At 45.3% G+C, this 2,601-nt stretch overlaps 1 pseudogene; it reads right to left on the bottom strand.

Annotated features, from left to right (window-relative positions):
• Window positions 1-599: 599 nt before the first annotated feature.
• LOC105504277 lies at window positions 600-1,748 on the bottom strand (annotated as a pseudogene).
• Window positions 1,749-2,601: the final 853 nt, after the last annotated feature.

The following is a 2,601-nucleotide window of genomic DNA, read 5'->3' on the forward strand; positions in this document are numbered from 1 at the left end:
TAAACAGATCGTCTTATCTAAGGGTGCCAAAATTCTAGAATCTGCATTTTATCCTAGAATTAGGTCCCCCTGGCTCCCCTTCAGTGAAGCGACTGGCAAGGGACTGTGGAGAATTGAGGCATTTGCCTCCTGGACTTCCACCTCCCTGGTCTAATCAGAGCAAGCAGCAGAAATTGACTGATATAAGCAGAGAAGAAATGTATGGAAAGGGCATGGGACAGCCCCCCTACAGTGACCTGAAAGGCTGGAGGATTGGGCAAGATCAAAAGGAGAGTGGGCAACCAGGACCAACTCTAGAATTGTGAATAGCCCCTGGCCACAGAACCAGACTGACAGGGTCCCTGCAGTGTTTGCCACTGAGCCTGATTACCACAGCCTGCAGAGGTGCTGCTAGCTACACACAGGCTGACCCTACTTCTCCTGGGAATGAGATTTTGTTTTGCTATCACCTGCCCCCAGGATGGATTCTTTGCAGTCTCCTATTCTCTGCATTTCTAACTGCTGTTTCAAAGTCCCTCCTGCTTTCAAGAGGGGTTGGGAAGGTGAGCACCACATTAAAAAAATGTATCAGTTATTTAATTAGAATCTTCTTAAGAAATTTAGAACATCAATGTGTGAGGATAAATTCTACTCATCAGGGCAAACACAGATCACAGTTAGCCCTGGAACTGAGGAATAGCTTTGATTTTGGTAAAATTTGCCAGTCCACAGCTTTCTGATCAACCAGACACCTCTCCGTAACTTCATATTTCTCTTTTTCTGCACCAGAGATCTCACCTTTGTGGTGTCTGGGCTTCTGCAGTTTCTTCTTGAAGTAAGCATCAGTAAGACGTTTTGAAATTTTCACATTGCTGACTGATACCAATTTTTATAGAGGTGGCAGTGACAAATTACTGGTGTGTTTTTCACAGAGAAGCTCAATCGAGGACCAGAGGTCCAGTCACAAGTAAAAGCCACTGCCCAGCTAGCTGCTCCAGGAAAACCATCTTGCCTCTGTGGCACCACCCAGTGAGGATGAGCAGAATGGTCCTGGGAGCGATGCTGCTTGCAGGTTTCTGGCATGCTGACTGCAGGGTTTTTGTTTTTGTTTTTGTTTTGAGGCAGAGTCTCACTGTGTCACCCAGGTTGGAGTGCAATGGTGCAATCTCGGCTCACTGCTACCTCTCGCCTCCTGGGTTCCAGCGATTCTCCTGCCTCAGCCTCCCAAGTAGCTGGGACTACAGGTGTGTACTACCACTCCTGGCTAATTTTTGTATTTTTAGTAGAGAAGGGGTTTCACTATGTTGACTAGGCTGGTCTCATACTCCTGACTTCTGGTGATCTCCCCACCTCAGCCTCCCAAAGTGCTGGGATTACAGGCATGAGCTACCATGCCTGGCTGCTCAAGAACTTTTTAGACACATCTCCAGTAGGATGATAAGGCATCTTGTGAAGTTTAACCACTGGGGCACCACCATTCTTGTCACCACCAACTGGTTTTGTAACAGTTGCAAGAACCTTCTCCTTTTCAATCTTGGATTTAGCCGCTGAGTACTTCCTCTTGTATGTGCCTTTCTGGAACACATAGCAGGTCGAGAATATCTGTCAATTCCTCTGATGAGGACAGGATTTCAGCTGCAGTGGGGCTTCCCTTTCTTGGGTCTTTTGGCCTTGAGGTTACCCTTTGTTACCTTGCCACTAGCATCAGCCTTCTTGGATTCAGGTTTCTTCTCCTTAGTATCTGGCTTCTCAACTTTTTCACCCACCATCTTATAAGATGAGAAAGACAGCACCAGGCTGGGTGTGGTGGCTCATGCCTGTAATCCCAGCACTTTGGGAGGCTGAGGCAGGCAAATCGCTTTAGCTCAGGAGTTCGAGACCAACCTGGCCAACATGACAACATTCCATCTCTACAAAAAAATATAAAAACTAGCTGGGCGTGATGGCATGTGCCTATAGTCTCAGCTCCTTGGGAGTTGAGGTGGGAGGATCGCTGGAGCCCAGAAGTTAAGGCTACAGTGAGCTATGGTTGCGCCACTGCACTCCGGCCTGGGTGACAATGAGACCCTGTCTCAAAAGAAAGAAAGAAAGAAAGAAGAAGAAAGAAAAAAAGAAGACAGCACTACATTTTCAGGCTCCTTAACAAGGTGCTTAAGGTTAGGGGCCAGCAGAATTCCCCAAAGGTGATAAAGAATTTCATCTGCTGGGTAGCTAAAAGAAAAATGCCCATGACATCTATTTTAAGCCATTGTTGGTAATAGTAAGAAAATAATCTTTTTATCTTTTTGGTGTTTTAGATTTTGACAATAAAATGCTTTGTTGGTTCAACACAACAACACGGATGGCTGGAGGATCACAAAAGAATCTACTATGTCTATCATTTCCTTGAGTGTCTGAATGAAATGTCATTGGCTCTGTGGCAAAGGGCTCTGCCACTTACTAGCTGTATGACCTGGGAGCAATCATTTAATCTTTCTCAGCCTCAGTTTCCTCATTTATGAAGTGGAAATGACTTTAGCATTTATCTCTTACTTAGAATTCTTGTGTGCTGATATCCATAAAGCTCTTAGGACAGTGCTCAGTGTATAATAGTGCTTAATAAATGGTAGCTGTTAATGGCTA

The sequence above is a fragment of the Colobus angolensis genome, unplaced genomic scaffold (assembly GCF_000951035.1).
Source record: "Colobus angolensis palliatus isolate OR3802 unplaced genomic scaffold, Cang.pa_1.0 Scaffold90, whole genome shotgun sequence".
Taxonomy (NCBI): Eukaryota; Metazoa; Chordata; class Mammalia; order Primates; family Cercopithecidae; genus Colobus; species Colobus angolensis.